At 37.3% G+C, this 21,536-nt stretch overlaps 1 protein-coding gene across 24 annotated transcripts in view; it reads left to right on the top strand.

Moving 5' to 3' along the window:
• The window catches only part of TBC1D5 (TBC1 domain family member 5), a 595,437-nt gene that overhangs the window by 124,684 nt on the left and 449,217 nt on the right, over positions 1–21,536 (top strand). For 18 of the 24 annotated variants that reach the window (XM_063602211.1, XM_063602210.1, XM_055109554.2 and 15 more), the window contains one exon: positions 2,617–2,681. The exons of the other annotated variants lie outside the window; for them this stretch is intronic. The gene's annotated coding sequence lies outside the window, so the exon portion shown is untranslated. The remainder of the gene's footprint in view (positions 1–2,616; positions 2,682–21,536) is intronic. 24 annotated transcript variants of the gene reach the window in all.

Raw genomic sequence — 21,536 nt, 5'->3', positions numbered from 1 at the left:
TATTACTTGCTTTTGTTTTTCACTTGGGTCTAAGTCCTATGTTGCTGACTGGATTTTAAGTGTTAAGAAAGCAGGGACCATGTTATATTTCTTTGAATCTCTCTTAGCCATGTACAGTTCATTACAAATGCCCACTTATTTTTTTCCCATACATCTTAATTGGTTGCCTACACTCAAGCACCATTGATTAAAAAGTTAAACAAGAAAGGTATGGACTCAGCTTTCATGGACTTTATATTCTGGAAGAGAGAGAAAGATGCTCTACAGCTAATTTCTTAATTACCTACTTAGTTATAGTTGAAGAATGTGGTTTGTCATTTTTTTTGACAATCAGAAAACCTAGAAAATTGACTTCTTTTTTCCCCTCTGCTGTCATTGGTATTTATAATTTTTCTTACTTCACAAATAAATTTTGATTAGGGTAAATTATTCTTGAAAGTGTAGGTCTTCAGATGGTCCAACTTAATTCTTTTCTTCTAAATACACATAATGCTATATATCTGGGTAAATTCAGTAGACAACATAATGGAAAGAATGATTAATTGGTGCCCGACATTAAAATAATTTTAGTAAATTTTATGTCATTTATGTGATACGTAAACTCATGTGAAATAGTTAAAAGATAATGAAAATAATTCCAAAAGGAAGATTTTCTAAACTCAAACAACTAGGAATTTTTAGTTAATATACTAAAGCTATCTTCTGTAGGAGAATAAGATTAGATTGAAAGTAGATATGTTATGCTTAGATATGTTATTCTTTTGCTTCAGGTGTTTTTATCTAGTGGCTTGAACAATGTCATATATTTCATAGGCATGATTTTTTGAGGTTGTAATAACCATAGAAAGTTAATGTTGAAAGAATGGCAAAATATGCAGTGAAACTAAAAATTATTGTATTTGCAAATATAAAAACATAATTTACATAAATGTTATAGTTAGGAACATTATGAATGTAAATATGCCTTCTGTATTCTCAGTCTTGTAATGCCATTCTTTGTCCAGTTGGAGATGAAGAGTGATGTTGAGATGGGTGTTTAACCTATTTTAAAAATTAAATATCATTGATGTAAATATGAGAAGGGAAGAGAATATTTATCTCCATTAAGTGACATAAAAAACCGTGGTAAGAATAACAGGCAGTGGGTATGCCCTAAGTAGTAAAATCCCTGAATTCAGATGCTAATTATAAGCACAAGGACACTTGCCTCCTACATACTTATATGTATATTTTCTTTAGTCAGAGTGTAATTCAGAGTTCTTGAAGTGCTGAATATGGCCTTTGTTTTTTCATTTCCCTTTAGCATACATATTAAAAAAACAATAAGACATTTCTGCTGGACTGTGATTTTGATGGATATAGGTGGAATATTTAACCAAATGCTATGAAGATAAATTCAAATGTTTGCTCTTGGATTGTCTTTATTGTGTGACTTCCCTGCTTCTTAATATTAAAAAACAAATGTTTAGTAGTAAAGGTAAAATTATTTAAACATATTTGAGCACATTTTACTTGCTTCCGGTGGTTTACCAAGGACTTTAAGGCTTAGATTGTGAAAGGATGTATTAATACTGGTATTAAGAGTACATTTGTTTCGATTATTATGGACTTTAAATTTTATTTTAGACGTTCTCTCTGGCATCTTGTCATAAAAGTTACGTGTTGTTTTACTTCATTAGCAGTTTTAACATGTTTAAGTATCCGAGAAGAAAAACTTCCTCTGCATTTTGAACAGGGTCTTTCATTGGTGGTTTTGTAACATGTTCTTCAGTTGTTGAGAGGTGTATATAGTACAGATACCCTGTTCTTAGAAAGTAATGAGCTTTTAAGTTGTAGAGTAGTAGGAAAAGTCTAATGGACTTAAATTATTTTAAAAACTTTGTTTTTAGAAATAGAAGTAAAAGAAAGCCTTTTGTAATCTTGCTATTTTGTTTGTTCTTAGGTATGCCTTTTATTTAGCTTTTAGTAACTTGTAATTTAAGATCACAGTTATTAGGTGTATTTCTGCATTTTATATATCACTCCCAGATGCTACAGTATTAGTTTTTATCACTGCATATTTTATGAAATGTCAGCCTTCTGTTGGCTGTTCACGCAGCATTGTTAGTGATCAAAGACACAACATAAAGGAGAGGAATCTAAACAGTTGGCTTATCTTTGTCCTTCGTTGTGACAAAAATACTCTAAAATTGCTTAATTATAAAAAAATAAAGGCATCATGTAACATGCAAAGAAATAAGTATCTTTGTGTTTTAGTGAAATAAAATCTCAGTGTTTAATATCAAGAAACATAAAGAGAATTACTATCTAATTTTACAAAGTTTTCCTTGTTAAGGAATGAGGGTAATATGTCGTGTGTAATTTTGTAATACTTTGCTAAATGACAGTGCTGTGCCTAGGAAAAGCCACACAGTGTTTGACATCATAAGAGGTTACTCAGTATAAACCCTTAATTTTGTTACACAAAATATGTTCTAGAAAAGTGGTTATTAGCTTTAGTATGTACATTAAGTTGTATATGAATCAGTTTATTAAAATATTTTCTTGAATTGATCTACTTTGTATTTAAAAACTATTTCATAGATTTAAAGATCCTTTTTTTTTTCTTTATTTCAGTGATATCAGTGTCAAGATAAAAGTTTGGAATGGGAGAAAAATTCTCAAAGCCTGAAAGAAAATCTGTAAGAATAAAATTCTTGAATGATTTTGATCAGCTGTCGTGTATGCCCAACACAGCAGTTGGTTTAATCAATTTTATGTTTTGGGATGGTTTTATTAAAATGAGCTGCTGCTTTCAGTAAATCATTGAGAAAGATGCTGGCTTCATACATGTCTTTTTTGGTTGGGGGCAGGGCCTACAATTGCAGCCTTGTAAGTCAGTACAATTGGAGACAGTTCCTGGCTGCCGTGAAAGTCAGTGTGCTTCTGTGTTGGTATGGGCATTTGGAAAGACAGGTAGAACGAAGATTTAGACTAAAAATGATTTTAGATAATTGTACTTTTATGGCACTCTGCAGGAAACTGCCATTTCTAGTAAAACATAATCATCAGCAGATAATAGGGATTTAAGTGTATCTTCAGTTTTTGTGTACAGTTTCTGTGTTAATGAAAGTTAATTGTTTTCCGATGGAAGAATCAAATCTTCAGAAAGTGGTTTGAAAGACATAGCCATTGGATATGAGTTAGGGGCCTCAACATTTTGTCCTGATACGCATTATACACTTACTATCCAAACTATGGTCTGTACATAAACAGTATTGGTGTTACCTGAGAGCGTCCTAGATACGCAGAATCTGAGACCTAACCCCATACCTACTAAATCAGAATCTGTGTTTCATCAAAATTTCTAGGTCATTCATATGAATATTAAACTCTGAGAAGCACTGCCATAATTCAGACCTTTCATTTTCTCTGTGTGTATGTGTGTTTTAATTGTGGGGTGCTCATAGTGGAGTTGGTTATCCGTAGTTCAAGAATTGGGAGAGGAAGTGGAAACTCACACCAGAATTTTAGTGGGGGCCCAGGAGTAGACAGATAGTTAATTTAGAGCTCATAGGCTTTTGGTCTTTAAGCAATTGCAATTTGAATCAGTAGCTACTTTGTATATTATGTAGAAAGCTTCATGTCACCCTGGTAGTATTAATCAGGTGTTTTCTTTTGGCCATGGCAGTATCTTCTTATGTTCACAGATACTTAAGATGTTTTCTGCCAGTCATAGTGTAGTAAACATTTCCAAAGTGTGTTCTATGGTATATTTTTTCCAGGAGATGCTTGGAGTGTAAAGATCCCGTGGTCACATAAATCCGGAAAGCACTGAATACTTTGTTTCCTATAAGAGAATCCCATTATATGTTGATGTATTAAAAGACCTGAGAACCTGGTGTAACTTAGTTCAATTCAGTATTTCCCAAATTTACTAGACTATAGCAACCTTTTTTTTTTAAGAAAAAAAAAATCTTAATTTTTTTCCTTTAACATGTGCACAAACTGACTTCTTTCCACATTTATTTATCTTACTCAAAATAAGAGATATGAAACTTCTGAAATTGTGATGTTATGCCACATAAAACATACTTTCCAATATTGCTACACATAAATGGTACTGATAAGACTCTTGTGTACTGAAGGGGCTACACATGCAGACATTTTTGAGGATTGGTGTAACTGAGAAGTCATTTAGAACAGGGGTCCCCAGTTCCCTGGTCATGGACTGGGACTGGTCCACAGCCTGTTAGGAATGGGGCCACACAGCAAGAGGTGAATGGTGAGTAGATCAGCAGCAGCATTAGATTCTCATGGGTGTGCAAACCCTGTTATGAATTGTGTATGCGAGGGATCCACGTTGCTCATTCCTTATGAGAATCTAATGCCTGATGATCTGAGGTGTAACAGTTTGATTTCGAAACCATCTCTCCCCAGCTCCCTTCCCATTCATGGAAAAACTGTCTTTCACAAAGCCAGTCCCTGGTGCCAAAAAGGTTGGTGACTGCTTAATTAGAAAGTGAGCATAGAACTTATCCCAATCAGATTTGATGGATGAATGAAAGGGAGAAAATTGACTGTTCTTAGTGTTTGCTGGAAAGAGGAAAACCATAAGCAATGGGATAAATTAAACATTTCAGTTGAATAAATGTTTACCAAATTGCTAATAAAGAATAGGCTCTGTACTTGGCCTTGGGCAAACAATAGTGAAAAATATACAGTCTGCCCTCTAGTTGCTTATTGGAGTGAGCATAGTACATTCTGATAAATGTACAAGAACTAGAATCCAGAACATAGAATTTTCCTTGTGGATTTGTTTAAAAAAAAAAAAAGTTAGCGAGAATACTATATCATGGAGTGCTAGAGACAGGACACAACTGTAGTGATAGATGTCTCTGGTTAGGGGAAACAGGAAAGGACAATTATGGGACAGAATTTCAAAAGGTAAGATTGGGAAGACCAAACAGCTTTAGAAGTCATAGAGCTTTTGGTACTCAAATTGCCCAGGTTTGGTTAGTCGAAGTGCATGACAGTCCTCCATCACATATTTCAGTGCTTCCTTAATTTCTGACAAAAGAAGTTGTTGCAGGATTATCTTTTATCTGTTCTGCCCCAGCTTTGGAAGCAGCCATTTCTCTGAGGAGCTCTGATTGTTTTTAGTGGGAATAATATTAGCGAACAAGATCTTGGCACTAGTGTGTTGATTGCTACTGGGTCTTGGCTTTTAGGCCCTTTTAGAGGACAGAGGTAGGAAATATATAAGCTTTATGTATACACATGCATTTATACATATATACACAATGCATATTGAAAAACATACATGGACACATACATCTGCATTTTTTTTTATTTAGAGATATACCAGTTTCTCTAATTCTAATCCATCCACGCAGGTTTCTTGCTTGCTTGCTTCTCATATTTATATGTCCCGTCTTTCACAGTGAGAACCTTGGCTTCCAACAGTATCAACACATTTACTTTTTTGGTCAACTAAATAATAGATCTAAAACAGTTTCAAGATTGGTTAATCATATAAGAAACAAACATACCAAAAAAAGTTTGAAATTTGTTTGAAGTTCTCCCTCCTTTTTGTACTCATTCCTGTGAGTATGTAACCAAATACTGTTCTCATAATTACTTAGTTCTTTCTTTCTTATTCCTTAAGTGTGTTTATGATATTAATTTGAAATGTAGTTCACTTGTATTAGTTTTCTTTCAGCTTTTGTGCCCCCTTTCTTTACATCCTTATTGATTTAATTTTTTGAATATATAGGAAATTATTTACTTTTCCAAAAAGTAAAACTGTACAAAAAGGTATACTCAGAAAATTGTCACTCCTTCCTCCCCATTCCACCCCATACTTTGTAGGAAACCAATTTTATTGTTTTCTGGGCTTTACTTATTTTTATAAAGATAACGCAGAGATATTTATGTTGTCTTATTTTTCTTGTTTTTACCTAAAAAGTAGCATATATGTTCTTTTGCAGTTCACTTTTTTCATGTATCAGTATCTCTTGGGAATTACCTCATATAAGTTTGTAGAGATTTTCCTCATTCGTTTTTGCAGGTGCTTACTACTTTGTGTGTGCCATAGTTTATTCAACCAATCTCTTATGCTTGCACATTTAAGTAGTTTCCACTATTTTACAATTACAAATATGCTGCAATGATACTTACTTTCATAGTTTTACAGGTGTATCTTCAGGGCAAATTCCTGGAAATGGGATTGCTGGTTGAAGGGGCAAATACTAAGCCCGGTGCAGTGGCTTGTCCCTGTAATCCCAGCTACTTGAGAGGATCCCCTGAGCCCAGGAGTTCAAGGCTGCAGTGAGCTATTACACTCCAATCTGGGTGACAGAGTGAGACTTTGTTGCTAACAACAACAGCAAAAAAGGTTCAAAGGGCAAATACTTACTTAGTTTTATTAGAATATTGCCCAGTTCCCTGCATGGGGGCTGTAACATTTTGCCTTCCCTGCTGCAGTATGAGAGTGCTTGTTTCCCTACAGCCTTGCAAACAGACTGCATGGTGAAACTTCCATTTTTGCCAAGTGATAGGTGAGAAATGGAATTTTGGGTACATTTAATTTGCATTCATCTTTTATGTGTGGATTTGAATGTCTTTTCATATGTATAAGAGCAACTTTCCATAGGATATTTGGGCTTTCCCCTCTCAGTTTTAGAAGTTCTTTGTAGGGATATTAGGCATTTATCTGTGATATATGTTGCAAATGTTTCCTTCCAGTTTGTTACCTGTTTTTTGATGTTGCTTCTCATGTATTTTTGTCCTGCAAAATTTTATATCTGTACTTTAGTTCTATTGAGAAAGCGTTTTCTTTTATGAATTCTTAGTTTATAGGAAGAATCCCTCTCTCCTGCTCCCTGCACTTTTAAAAAGTACTTGTAGTTTTCTTATGATTAGATCTCTGATCCATTTGCAGTTTATTTTTATGTATGATATGAGAAACATTGAATTTTATCTTTTTCTCTCATCTATTGTTTAAAATGACTATAACTGTGCTAATGATTTATTATATCACCTTTACAGATATTAGATTTCTATCTGTAGTGGAATTTATTTCTGGATTTTCTGTTCATTTGCACTGTTCTGCCTGTTCATGTAGCAGTCCTACACTGTTTTCATTATAGCAGCTTTGTAGTATGTTTTAATGCTTGTAGTATGTGTTAATGAGATAGTCCCCTCATATCTATTTATTTTCAGTATTTCCCAGTTTTTCTTGAACTTTTTCCATTTGAACTTCAGTATCAACTTGTCTAACTCCGTAAAAAGCTTTATGATTTGTAAGTTTGTGACCTATTGATGTTGAGATGTTCTAACCAAGGACAGGGTATTTCTTTTTCAGTTGTACAGTCCTACTTTTCTATGTTTTAAGAATGTTTATTTTTCTTTATGTAGGTTTTGAACATTTCTGTTTATTCCTAAATATTTTACTTTTTAAAATTACTATTAAAAAGGGGCTTTCTGAAAAAATTCCATTCCAAGATGGCTGAATAGGAACAGCTCCGGTCTGCAGCTCCAAGTGTGATCAATGTAGAAGACGGGTGATATCTGCATTTCCAACTGAGGTACCTGGTTCATCTCACTGGGACTGGTTGGACAGTGGGTGCAGCCCATGGAGGGTGAGCTGAAGCAAGGCGGGGCATCACCTCAACTGGAAAGTGCAAGGGGTCGAGGATTTCCCTTTCTTAGCCAAGGGAAGCCGTGACAGACTATACCTGGAAAAACGGGACACTCCCACCCAAATACTGTGATTTTCCCACGGCCTTAGTAACCAGCAGACCAGGAGATTCTCTCCCATTCCTGGCTCAGCAGGTCCCATGCCCATGGAGCTTTGCTCACTGCTAGCACAGCAGTCTGAGATCTAACAACGAGGCTGCAGCCTGGCTGGGGGAGGGGCGTCCCCCATTGCTGAGGCTTAAGTAGGAAAACAAAGCAGCCGGGAAGCTCGAACTGGGCAGAGCCCAGTGCAGCTCAGCAAGTTCTATTGCCTCTATAGACTCCACCTCTGTGGGGAGGGCATAGCTGAAGAAAAGGCAGCAGAAACTTCTGTAGACTTAAACATCCCTGTCTAACAGCTCTGAAGAGAGCAGTGGTTCTCCCAGCAGAGCATTTAAGCTCTGAGAATGGACAGACTGCCTACTCAAGTTGGTCCCTGACCCCCATGTAGCCTAACTGGGAGACATCTCCCAATATGGGCTGACAGACACCTCATACAGGTGGGTGCCCCTCTGGGATGAAGCTTCCAGAGGAAGGATCAGGCAGCAATATTTGCTGTTCTGCAGCCTCCACTGGTGATACCCAGGCAAACAGAGTCTGGAGTGGACCTCCAGCAAACTCCAACAGACCTGCAGCTGAGGGACCTGACTGTTAGAAGGAAAACTAACAAACAGAAAGGAATAGCATCAACACCAACAAAAAGGACATCTACACCAACACCCCATCTGCAGGTCACCAACATCAAAGACCAAAGGTAGATAAAACCACAAAGATGGGGAGAAACCAGAGCAGAAAAGCTGAAAGTTCTAAAAACTGGAGTGCCTGTTCTCCTCCAAAATATCGCAGCTCCTTGCCAGCAACAGAATAAAGCTGTATGGAGGAAGACTTTGATGAGTTGACAGAAGTAGGCTTCAGAAGGTCAGTAATAACAAACTTCTTTGAGCTAAAGGAGCATGCTCTAACACATCACAAGGAAGCTAAAAACCTTGAAAAAAGGTTAGACGAATGGCTAACTAGAATAAACAGCATAGAGAAGACCTTAAATGACCTGATGGAGCTGAAAACCATGGCATGAGAACTTCGTGATGCATGCACAAGCTTCAATAGCAGATTTGATCAAGTGGAAGAAAGGGTATCAGTGATTGAAGATCAAATTAATGAAATAAAATGAGAAGACAAGTTTAGAGAAAAAAAGAGTAAAAAGAAGCAAACGAAGCCTACAAGAAATATGGGACTGTGTGCAAAGACCAAATCTACGTTTGATTGGTGTACCTGAAGCTGACATGGAGAATGGACCCAAGTTGGAAAACAGTCTTCAGGATATTATCCAGGAGACTAGCAAGGCAGGCCAACATTCAAATTCAGGAAATACAGAGAACACCACAAAGATACTCCTTGGAAAAATTCTCGAGAAGAGCAACCCCAAGACATAAAATTGTCAGATTCACCAAGGTTGAAATGAAGGAAAAAATGTTAAGGGCAGCCAGACAGAAAGGTCGAGTTACCCACAAAGGGGAGCCCATCAGACTAACAGCGGATCTCTTGGCAGAAACCCTACAAGCCAGAAGAGAGTGGGAGCCAATATTCAACATTCTTAAAGAATTTTCAACCCAGAATTTCATATCCAGCCAAACTAAGCTTCATAAGTGAAGGAGAAATAAAATCCTTCACAACTAAATGCTGAGAGATTTTGTCATCACCAGGCCTCCCTTACAAGAGCTCCTGAAGGAAGCAGTAAACATGGAAAGAAACAACGATATGAGCAACTGCAAAAACATGCCAAATTGTAAAAACCATCAATGCTATGAAGAAACTGCATCAATTAACGGGCAAAATAACCAGTGAACATCATAATGACAGGATCAAATTCACACATAACAATATTAACCTTAAATGTAAATGGGCTAAATGCCCCAATTAAAAGACACGGACTGGCAAATTGGATAAAGAGTCAAGACCCATCACTGTGCTGTATTCAGGAGACCCATCTCACGTGCAGAGACACACATAGGCTAAAAATAAAGGGATGGAGGCAGACCTACCAAGCAAATGGAAAGCAAAAAAAGGCAGGGGTTGCAATCCTAGTCTCTGATAAAACAGACTATAAGCCAATAAAGATCCAAAGAGACAAAGAAGGCCATTACATAATGGTAAAGGGATCAATTCAACAAGAAGAGCTAACTATCCGAAATATATATGCACCCAATACAGGAGCACCCAGTTTCAAAAAGCAAGTCCTTAAAGACCTACAAAGAGACTTAGACTCCCACACAATAATAATGGGAGACTTTAACATTCCACTGTCAATATTAGACAGATCACCGAGACAGAAGGTTAACAAAGATATCCAGGACTAGAACTCAGCTCTGCACTAATTGGATCTAATAGACATCAATAGAAGTCTCCACCCCAACTCAACAGAATATGCATTCTTCTAAGCACCATATTGTACTTATTCTAAAATTGACTGCATAATTGGAAGTAAAGCACTCCTCAGCAAATGTAAAAGAACATAAATCACAACAAGCTGCCTCTCAGACCACAGTGCAATCAAATTAGAACTCAGGATTAAGAAACTCACTCAAAACCGTACAACTACATGGAAACTGAACAATTTGCTCCTGAATGACTGCTGGGTAAATAACAAAATGAAGGCAGAAATAAAGATGTTCTTTGAAACCAATGAGAACAAAGACACAACGTACCAGAATCTCTGGGACACATTCAAAGCAGTGTGTAGAGGGAAATTTATAGCTCTAAATGCCCACAAGAGAAAGCAGGAAAGATCTGAAATTGACACCCTAACGTCACAATTAAAAGAACTAGAGAAGCAACAGCAAACAAATTCAAAAGCTAGCAGAAGGCAAGAAATAACTAAGATCAGAGAAGAACTGAAGGAGATAGAGACACAAAAATTGCTTCAAAAAATGCAATGAATCCAGGAGCTGGTTTTTTGAAAACATCAACAAAATTGATAGACCGCTAGCAAGACTAATAAAGAAGAAAAGTGAGAAGAATCAAATAGATGCAGTCAAAAGTGATAAAGGGAGTATTATCACTGATCCCACAGAAATACAAACTACCATCAGAGAATACTGTAAATATCTCTATGCAAAGCAACTAGAAAATCTAGAAGAAATGGATGAATTCCTGGACACATACACCCTCCTAAGACCAAACGAGGAAGAAGTTGAATCTCTGAATAGAACAATAACAGGCTCTGAAATTGAGGCAATAATGAATAGACTACCAACCAAAAAAAAGTCCAGGACCAGACGGATTCACAGCTGAATTCTACCAGAGGTACAAAGAGGAGCTGGTACCATTCCTTCTGAAAGTATTCCAATCAATAGAAAAGAGGGAATCCTCCCTAACTCATTTTACAAGGCCAGCATCATTCTGATACCAACACCTGGCAGAGACATAGCAAAAAAAATAGAATTTTAGACCAATATCCCTGATGATCATCAATGCAAAAATCCTCAATAAAATACTGACAAACTGAATCCAGCAGCATATCAAAAAGTTTATCCACCACGATCAGGTCAGCCTCATCCCTGGGATGCAAGGCTGGTTCAACATACACAAGTCAATAAAAGTAATTCATCACATAAACAGAACTAACAACAAAAACCACATGATTATCTCAATAGATGCAGAAAAGGCCTTCAACAGAATTCAACAGCCCTTCATGCTAAAAACTCTCAATAAACTAGGTATTGATGGAACATATCTCAAAATAATAAGAGGTATTTATGACAGACCCACAGCCAATATCATATTGAATGGGCAAAACCTGGAAGCATTCCCTTTGAAAACCAGCACAAGACAAGGATGCCATCTCTCACCACTCCTATTCAACATAGTGTTGGAAATTCTGGCCAGGGCAATCAGGCAAGAGAAAGAAATACAGGATATTCAATTAGGAAAAGAGGAAGTCAAATTGTCCCTGTTTGCAGATGACATGATTGTGTATTTAGAATGCCCCATCATCTCAGCCCAAAATCTCCTTAAGCTGATAAGCAACTTCAACAAAGTCTCAGGATACAAAATCAATGTGCAAAAATCACAGGCATTCCTATACACCAGTAACAGACAAACAGCCAAATCATGAGTGAACTCCCATTCACAATCGCTACCAAGGGAATAAAATACCTAGGAATCCAACTTACAAGGGATGTGAAGGATCTCTTCAAGGAGAACTACAAACCACTGCTCAACGAAATAAAAGAGGACAGAAACAAATGGAGGAACATTCTATGCTCATGGATAGGAGGAATCAACATTGTGAAAATGGTCATACTGCCCAGGGTAATTTATAGATTCAATACCATCCCCATCAAGCTACCAACGACTTTCTTCACAGAATTCGCAGAAACTACTTTAAAGTTCATATGGAACCAAAAAAGAGCCCGCATTGCGAAGACAATCGTAAGCGAAGAGAACAAAGCTGGAGGCATCAAGCTACCTGACTTCAAACTATACTACAAGGCTACAGTAACCAAAACAGCATGGTACTTGGTACCAAAACAGATATATGGAGCAATGGAACATAACAGAGGCCTCAGAAATAACACCACACATCTACAACCATCTGATCTTTGACAAACCTGACAAAAACAAGAAATGGGGATAGGATTCTTTATTTAATAAATGGTGCTGAGAAATCTGGCTAGCCATATGTGTAAAGCTGAAACTGGATCCCTTCCTTACCCCTTACACAAAAGTTAATTGAAGATTGATTAAGCAGTTGAATGTTAGACCGAAAACCATAAAAACTCTAGAAAAAACCTAGGGAATACCATTCAGGACATAGGTATGGTCAAGGACTTCATGACTGAAACACCAAAAGCAATGGCAACAAAAGCCAGAATTGACAGATGGGATCTAATTAAACTAAAGAGTTTCTGCATGGCAAAAGAAACTACCATCAGAGTGAACAGGCAACCTACAGAATGGGAGAAAATTTTTACACTCCACCCATCTGACAAAGAGCTAATATCCAGAATCTACAAAGAACTTAAACAAATTTACAAGAGAAAACCAAACAACCAAATCAAAAAGTGGGCAAAGGATATGAAAAGGCTCTTCTCAAAAGAAGACATTTATGCAGCCAACAGAAACATGAAAAAATACTCATCATCACTGGTCATCAGAGAAATGCAAGTCTAAACCACAGTGAGATACCATCTCATGCCAGTTAGAATGGCGATCATTAAAAAGTCAGGAAACAACAGATGCTGGAGAGGATGTGGAGAAATAGGAACACTTTTACACTGTTGATGGGAGTGTAAATTAGTTCAACCATTGTGGAAGGCAGTGTGGCGATTCCTGAAGGATCTAAAACTAGAAATACTATTTGACCTAGCAATCCCATTACTGGGTATATACCCAAAGGATTGTTAATCATGCTACTATAAAGAAACATAGACACGTATGTTTATTGTGGCACTATTCACGATAGCAATGACTTGGAACCAACCCATATGTCCATCAATGATAGACTGTATTAAGAAAATGTGGCCCATATACACCGTGGAATACTATGCAGCCATAAACAATGATGAGTTCATGTCCTTTGCAGGGACGTGGATGAAGCTGGAAACCATCATTCTCAGCAAACTATCTCAAGGACAGAAAACCAAACACTGCATGTTCTCACTCATAGGTGGGAATTGAACAATGAGAACACTTGGACACAGGGAGGGGAACATCACACACCGGGGTCTGTTGTGGGGTGAGGGGTTGGGGAAGGGATATCATTAGGAGAAATATGTAATGTAAATGACTTGTTGAGGGGTGCAGCAAACCAACATGGCACATGTATACATATGTAACAAACTTGCACGTTGTGCACATGTACCCTAGAACTTTAATGAAAAAAAAAAGAGAAAAAAAACGGGGGCTTTCTCATCCCTTATGTATTCTAATTGTTACTTGTGTATAGAAGTGTGACTGTTTTTTTTCGTGTTCATTTTGTATCGTGCTACCTTGCTGAATTCTTTTGTTTATTGAGTTTTATTTTCAGTTTTCTAGGATTTCCCAGGTATTCCCTCAGGTCATCTGAAAATAGTTTTATTTCTTCTTTTCTAGTTCTTCTGTGTATAATTATTTTCTCTACTAGTTTGTTTATTTTATTTTTTATTTTTTTTGAGATAGAGTATCACTCTTGTCACCCAGGCTTGAGTGAAGTGGTGCGATCTCGGCTCACTGCTACCTCCACCTCCCAGGTTCAAGGTATTCTCCTGCCTCAGCCTCCCGAGTAGCTGGGATTACAGGCGCGTGCCACCATGCCCGACTAATTTTCGTATTTTTTTAGTAGAGACGGGGTTTCTCTATGTTGGCCAGGCTGGTCTCGAACTCCTGACCTCCGGTGATCCACTTGCCTTGGCCTCCAAAATGCTGGGGTTACAGGTGTGAGCCACCGCGCCTAGCCTCTACTCATTTTATTTCTTCTTTTCAATTCTTTTTTTTTTTTTTTTTTGAGACGGTGTCTTAGTCTGTCACCCAGGCTGGAGTACAGTGGCACAATCATGGCATACTGTAGCCTAGACCTCTTGGGCTCAAGTGATTCTCCCACCTCAGCCTTCCAAGTAACTGGGACTACAGGTACACACCACCACACCGAGCTAATTTTTTTATTTTTTGTAGATAAGGCGTTTCACCATGTTACCCAGGCTGGTCTCCAACTCCTGGGCTCAAGCAGTCTACTCGCTTGGCCTCCCAGTGTGCTAGGATTAGGGGTGAGCCACTGTGCCCTGCCTTCTTTTCAATTCTTATTTCTTAATATTTTCAGTGTTCTCTAGCCTAATTTCATCAACAAATAATATTCAGAATAGAGTAGTATTGGGCATCCTTGCATTGTTCCTGAAGTTAGTGTGGATGAATAATGTTTAGTGAGAACTATCAGTGGTAGAAAAGATAGAAGTACTTGAGATAATGCATTATTCTTAGCATTTTATAGGCATTATAACGTAGAATCCTCCATATCATTTCACTTTCTTTTTACAGGCAACTTTTTTGAAGGACTTATCTCTACTTTGCTACCTTTTCATCTTTATTTTCTCATCTCCCATTGTTACTCCTTATAGGATAGCACTCCACTCTGGTTTCTCAGTTGTGCAAACAGGTGCCAACTAAAGTTGCTATTGAGACTTCCAAGTTGCTAAATCTAATGGGTCTTTTGTCCCCCCATCTTCATCTTGCTTTTCCTCTTAATATCATTCAGCATTGCTGATCATGCCTTCATCTAAGTATACTTTTCCTTCTTGGCTGCTGTAAACGTCACATTCTTCAGGTTATTTCTTCTTAGTCTTCTCCATTAGTTTTCCCTTCTCTGCTTGACTTCTAACATCGGCATGTTCTAGGCCTCTTCTTTTAAAATTCCATTCTCTCTTCTTTTAAACTCTATTTGTTCTAGATCTTTAAACACATTTGAGGCTTAAAGTATCATCTCTATTATATTTATTCTAAGAGTGACATCTCTAGTCAACACTTGTCTTCTGAGATCAGGATTTATGTCTGCCCATCTGCTATCCATTTTCACTTTGAGATGTCAAAGTCACTTTACAATATAAGTCCTAATCCCTCCCCAGACACCTCCCTCTTTTAGTATCATCATATAACCCACTGCTTGAGCTAGAAATTTTAGATTCATTTTTGATTTTTCTTTTTTCATTCATCATCATTATCATTATTCACTTCATTATCAAGTTCTGTTGAACTTCTCTCTCCATGCCCTCCAGTTTTCTCTAGTTTTATTGACTTATAGATTGAGATGGAGTTTTGCTCTTGTCGCCCAGGCTGGAGTGCAATGGCATGGTCTCGGCTCACTGCAACCTCTGCCTCCCAGGTTCAAGTCATTCTCCTGCCTCAGCCTCTTAAATAGCTGGGATCACACGCAGCTTGCCCAGCTAATTTTTGTATTTTTAGTAGACATGGGGTTTCACCATTTTGTCCAGGCTGGTCTCGAACTTCTAACCTCAGGTGATCCACTTGCCTCAGCCTCCCAAAGTGCTGCGATTACAGGTGTTAGCCTCCACGTCCGGCCCAATTTTCTCTAGTTTAAAGGAGCGACTTTCTGCTAGAAGAAACATCATGATTTATATGTCTGTATATATTCTACCAATTATAGCCATCTTTACATAGAGACATACAAGTAAGATTAGAAGTAACCTTAAACTATCTTGTTAAAGATACTGATTGCAAGAATAAGGAATTTGGGTGGTCACTGAGTGCTTATTAGTAAGAGATCAGATTACTTTGGCAGCACTTAATGAGATTGAAAAAGTGGGAAGAGGCTGGGCGCAGTGGCTCATGCCTGTAATCCCAGCACTTTGAGAGGCTGAGGCAGGCAGATTGCTTGAGGCCAGGAGTTTGAGACTAGCCTGGTCAGCGTGGTGAAACCCTGTTTCTACAAAGCATACAAAACAATTAGTCATGCATGGTGGAGCATGCCTGTAGTCCCAGCTACTTGGGAGGCTGAGGTGAGAGGATCACTTGAGCCTGGGAGGTTGAGGCTGCAGTGAACCATAATCACGCCACTGCTCTCCAGCCTGGGCCAAAGAATGAGACTCTGCCTCAAAAAGAAAAAGTGGGAAGAGACGCCAGATGAGATGACTAGTTAGGAAGCTAGCAGATTTAGCAGTTTAGTCAAGAGATATTCAATGCTTATATTTGGATATATTGGAAAATGAAAGACACATTTGAGAGATACTATAATGTTACTTGATAAAAATGGGCAACAGCTTGAATCTGAATGTACAGAAGAGAGAATTACTGAAGACTCACAAGATTTCCCCACAAGATGACATATGTAGAGTAAAGGTTTTGGGGAAAGATAATGAGTTGTTTGTTTGAGATACTGAGTATAAGGTGGTGGTATGGAATGTCAGGTAGAGACATTTAGGGAATGATTGGAAGTGGTGAGTGGGTTTCTTCTTCAGTCCTAGTTTCCTCTGATAGTATACTGACTGTCCAAGGCTGTGTTGAGAAGTCCTTTTAGGCTGTGTATAGGCAACTGGCAACGTCTCTCTTGGGTGTTGTGTCCTTGCCAGCTGTGGTATGGGTCTTGGGATCCAGGCCAGAACTATAGATAAAAATTTGGGAAACTTCCTCAGAGGATGATAGTTGAAGGCATGAAATTTGAATGGGACTATGAAACTTCTTCCCCAAACCCCCAAAACAGATAAGGTGAGAAAACAGGTAGCCAAAGATAGAGCTTGGAGAACCCCTATGTGTTCATAAAGTGGTGACTTTAGGAAAAGAGTCAGAAGCTGACAGGTCAGGTCGGTGGTTGGAAAGAAAAATTATAGAAACAAGAGGAAGAAAATTTTAGGAAAGAGGTCCTGGTTGTTAGGGCTACAGTGTAATCAAGGAGTATAAAGACTTGGGGAAGGACATTCATCACATTCGAACCATTCAGAGAACATTTTTCGTAATTCTAAAAGGGCAGGAGTTGTATAACAAGGAGTTTGTACTCTTAAGATAATGTTAAAAACAGATGTCCCATACAGAAAGTGAGGATAGTTTTTGACCAGTTAAGTAAGCAGCTAATACTAATATTTTGCTAGACTTTGAAAAAGTTCATAAAATGTGAAATAAGTAAATGATAATTTCAAAAATCCATCTTGGATTGGAAGCAATTAGGGATAGGAAATAAAAAGTATGGTAATTAGGCCCTTTTGAATGGAATGGTGTGCATAAACATGGGAATCTTCTGAAAGCATGTTGTAAAACATTGCAGATTTCCAGATGATTCTGAGATCTAGGAAGCAAAATACTGGTTAAACAAATGGTAAGGAATAAGTGTAGGAATACCACTGGAGGCTGCAGAGCTGGATGGGGAGTTGGCAAACTGCTCTCACTTTTGGCAGCTACAAAGTGATACTCTTAAGTAAATTGGGCTGGTTTGCTAAGAATAATGATTTGTGACTGGTTTATGCTGATTCAGGAAAGAAACAGGATATATTGGATACATTTTAGAATCCCCCTGCTCCTCAACCCCCCATGATCTGGCCAAAATGGCAACTAAAAGTTTATTGTAATTACAGAAGCAATTTGGTATAGGAATAGAAAGCGATGAAAATACAACAGATCTTCTGAGAAGGGAGAAAGAAATGTTATTTCCACTTTTGTCAAACGTTAGCATTTAATATATTGTGTAATTCTAATTTTGTGACTCTTAATGAAGAGTTAACCCAACTGAAGAAGACAAATGAAAAGGAAAGGAATAATCATGGATATTAGGGAAAGTAGACATACTAAATGAAAATCAGGAACCTAATTTTTACGTATATATTCACCAAAGCTTCTGAATTACCTTACTAAAGTGCCTATAGATCCTCTTGGGTATCCTAAAGTGACGATCATGTCAGAAAATATGGCAATTTTTTCCCCCTTTTTACTCATTATGTATTTTGTTTCTTTTTTTGATCTTACTGTGCTATCTTGAAGTTTTATTACAGTTGAGTAAAAGTGATGATAATGGGCATCTGTGTCTTACTCTTTTTTTTTTTGTTTTTGAGACAGTCTCGCTCTGTTGTCCGGGCTGGAGTGCAGTGGCAAGAACTCGGCTCACCACAACCTCTACCTCCCAAGTTCAAGCGATCCTCCTGCCTCAGCCCCCCTAGTATCTGGGATTACAGGCACGCGCCACCATGCCTGGTTAATTTTTGTATTTTTAGTAGAGACGGGGTTTCGCAATGTTGGCCAGGCTGGTTTTGAACTGATTAAAGGGCAGTGCGTCTAATGTGTCACCATTGTGTATTATGTTTCCTGTAGAATTTTGGAAAGATACATTTATTTCCCTTGATCACATTAAGGTGGTTTTCTTCTAGTCCTAGTAAAAAGTTTTTTTTTTCAATTTAAAAATCATGAGTGGTGTTGAATGTCAGAATAGTTTTTCTGAATCTATTGAAATGATGCTGTAGTTTTGCTCCTAATGGGTTGCCTAAAATGCAGTGTTTTAATAACAGAAAAGCTCTAGTAAACTTCAGAAACAAGGAGGACTGTTAATCCTGTTCAACAAGTGAGCAGTTATTTTTCTTTTTGACTACCATAGGTTCTATTCTGGGTACTGTGGCCTATGGTGTGTGTTTGTGTGTTTTTGGGGGGTATTGGCGGGGGCAAGGAATTGCATCTCTTCAGAAGTCAGCAGGAATGATGCTGAATAGGGGACTAAAAGGGCCCATTATGAATTTGCAAATGTACTGAAGCTTTTTTTTTTTCTTTAAGCTCAACCTTGGTTTGTTTCCTTCGCAATCTCTGAGAACTGCAGGTTTCAAATACAAAAAGAAAATAACATTTATAGTTAGATCCAGGTGTATTAAGTTACCAGAATGAGGACAGAAAGATTGATAATTTGGATTCAAATTTATGTTGAGTTGGAAGTAAAAGCTGGAGGGAGACTGCAAGCTACCACAGGTCATTATATAAAGCTCTAAAAAGGATTTTATTCCAATTTTATTCACTGCTATATAAGGATATTTTTGTTAATTTTTTTGCTGTACACATTAGATATTATTGAGAAAATATTTTAAACTGCAATTTGTATTGATGGATTGTATTACGTTCATCTAATGCTACCTTTAAATTTCTTGTACATAATGAAGGTTTAACAATTATTTTTGGTAAATAGTCATCTGAGTTTTTAGATCATCTTTATTCTATGAGATGTTATCTGCATATTACTTTCAAAGGAGATATTCTGGAAAATCGCTGATTTTAATCTAATAGTTACAGCAGATAAATATATCTGGTTAGTTTAAACCATGGCTAATTATTCTCTTTGGTAAAATCGAACTAATTATTGTAAAGGAATTTGATTAAGCCGTTTCTTATCATTTTTTTCCTCTCATTATGTTGCAAGACCTATCTTGAGCTGGGATTTTCTGTTTTATCTGAAGCTGTTGGTGTGCATCAGGATCGTTTTTTGGGAGTTTTGATATTATTTACTGGCTTTTGGTCATTTTTTGTTGTTGTTGTTGTTTTTCAGTATAGAAATGACCTCTTTGTCAAAGTGTATAATTTGATCCTAACAAAACAATTTTAAAAACCCATGAACTGAACCTTGTAAAGGTTTAATATTATAAAATGCTATATTTAAGTTTTCTCTCCTGAAGGATATTCTCTCATATTTAATTATATTGAATTAAGCATTTCTTATGCTGCTAATTTTTATTTGTGTATTCTAAAAATTGTTATAAAAAGTCACCAGTATCATTATTACTTTTCTTTTGCATTATCATTAACTACACTATTCTTGCTTTATATATATTACAGATAGCCAAAGGTTTGAGTAAAAGAAAATAAAAATACTTTCTTTTTTTGGACGGGGTTTCACTCTGTTGCCCAGACTGGAGTGCAGTGCAATCACCGCTCACTGCAGCCTCGCATTCCTGGGTTCAAGCAATCCTCCCAATCCTCCCAGCAGCCTCCTGAATAGCTGGAACCCCAGGTGCATGCCACCATTGTTGGCTAATTTTTTAATTTTTTTGTGGAGCTGGTGTCACTCTATGTTGCCCAGGCTAGCCTTGAACTCCCTGGGCTCAAGCGATCCTCCCTCCTTGGCTTCCCAACGTGCCTGATATCACAGGCATGAGCCACTGTATGCAGCCCTAAAATACTTGTGGTGAAAATATTTTTGGTAAAAATTAGACTCTTCTAAGGAGCTTCTGATTGACTTTATCAGGAGAAGGGGAGGTGTGGGCAGTAGAGTAGTCATGAAATGAGAGACCTACTTTATTTGCGTTCTAGTCTATCACAATTTAGACAGGCCAACTTGCAAAATAAATGTGTCTAGAACTAGAGAGCAAGCTTAAATGATTTAGTGATTTTTTTCAGAGTATAATACAGAAGTCAGTAATTTGGTGAATGGGTCTTCATCTTTGTATGAAAAAGTCTATTCAATATTATGAAAACATTTATTACACATAACATAAATATAATTTCTGTATTGCATTATTGGATATTAACAAAGTCTTTATTTCCTCCTTAAACTTAGAAGTCTCATAATATTTGTCGGTCACAATTGAGCATGTTAATATATATGTGTTAATATTTACTGGTATGCTTCCTAAAAATGAAGCACACTTTCCTGATCTTTAATCATAGAAGTAGATAAAATGAAGCTTAGGTGAACTTTGTTTTCCTGCATGATCAAATTTTCTGGTTACTAAAAAAGACTATCCTTTTCCTCTTTTTAAATATTTGTTCCTACTGCCCAAACTCTTTCAAACACAATTTAACGTTTGTGGGATGATTAAATTTGCACTTTAAGTTCTGAAAATCACAGGTGCTGCTGAGCAGCATTCTAGTTGCTAAAAATGCCAGGTTGAACTAGACATTTTTATTACATGTAATTCAACACATTACTTATGACTGAGTTCAGCTAAGATTTGAGGTCCTGAAAAATTGTAGGGTTTTCTGATGTATATGGTCTCTAGGGTATTATAAATTTGCTTGTGTTTGTTTTAATTGTGTGGTTTAGTAAAAGTAGTTAATACTATGTGACTAATACTTATTGTGGCTTAGGAGCTTGACTCCTTTAAAAAAAACCGTGTTGATGAGTCACTCATTCATGCAAAGACAACCTGAGATTGGTAATTGTATGAGTTGGAGAAGGCTTGTCTGTTAGGAAATGCAGCCTAGCTGCTTTGTGAAGAGGAGGTTTTGCTCCAAAGAGAGTTGTTTTTTGTTGAAGAACGTTATCCCAGAAGAGAACTTTACCAATGTAAAGATGGATATTTTGGGGATATGGAAGCCTGAGACTAAGTTGAATTCAAAATATCATGGATCTGGCTGGGTGCGGTGGTTCA

This window comes from Pan paniscus, chromosome 2, assembly GCF_029289425.2.
Source record: "Pan paniscus chromosome 2, NHGRI_mPanPan1-v2.0_pri, whole genome shotgun sequence".
NCBI lineage: Eukaryota > Metazoa > Chordata > Mammalia > Primates > Hominidae > Pan > Pan paniscus.
This window is presented reverse-complemented; position numbering and strand designations above follow the sequence as displayed.